Here is a 1,105-nt window from a genome sequence, read left to right on the forward strand (position 1 = left end):
CCGACGTGTCACGGCGCGGCGCGCGATGACGTCACGGCGGCGCGCGCGCACCCGGCGCTGCCACCGTTCGCCAACCCTAACGGGGGAAAAAAAAACAGAGGCGTGACAGACCGCGGGTTCGAGTCCCGGCTGGGACGGCTGCGGGATTGAAGGTCGCGCGTTCGAGTCCCGTTCGGGGCGTCTCGTCCGGTGCCGCCGCGATCTCACCCCTCGGCCGGGGAGCGGCGGAGCGCGGCCCCGTGCGGGTCCCGCTGCCCTCGGTTGCCCGGTGCAGTGACGCTGGCGGCCGCCAGGGCGGGACAGAGCTCCGCCGGTCCGGTACCGGTCCGGTGCCGGGGGAGCGGGGCGGGACGGCTCTGCTGGAACTGAGAAATCCGTGTTTATAGACACGGGAAATGGGATTGTGCCTCACAGAGCGGCCCTGGCCTTGCACATCCGTGGGGGGGTTTAATTAGGAAAGGCGCATTAATTGGTGTCCAAAAGCATCAGAATCAGACACGAATCCCAAAATCCTTAAGGCTGAAGAAGCCCTCTAAGATCACCCGGTGCCGTGTTCACCGCTAAACCTCGTCCCCGAGTGCCACGTCTGGGTGCCCTTTGGAACACTCCAGGGATGGTGATCCCAGCACTGTTCCAAGCCTTTCTCTGATTAAATTTTCCCAAGTCGCCAACCTAAGCCTCCCCTGGCACAATTTGAGGCTGTTCCACCCTGTCTCTTGTTCCCTGAGCCCCTCCTGTGTCCATCCTCCTGTCCTGGAGATGTCCCTGCCCACGGCAGAGGGTGGAATTAGATGATTTTTAAATTCCTTTCCAACCCGCACCAGTCTGTGAGTCCCTGAAAACAGCTCTTTGGGAATCAAAAGCACAGAAACAGCACAAAACATTCCTCCTTTTCTCCAGGCTGAGCTCCCTGAGCTGCTCCAGACCCTTCAGCATCTCGGTGACAGATCTCTTTATCTTTTTAGGGGAGTGAACCCCCTAAAAAGACAGCGCCAGAAGAATGTCTGTCATTCGAGCTGATACAGTCACACCCTGCACCCAAGAACAAGCCTTGGAGAGGAAAACACCAGCACCTAAACAAACATCTTAATCAAGGGTCGTTATC

The sequence above is a fragment of the Cinclus cinclus genome, chromosome 19 (genome assembly GCF_963662255.1).
Source record: "Cinclus cinclus chromosome 19, bCinCin1.1, whole genome shotgun sequence".
In the NCBI taxonomy this organism is placed as follows: domain Eukaryota; kingdom Metazoa; phylum Chordata; class Aves; order Passeriformes; family Cinclidae; genus Cinclus; species Cinclus cinclus.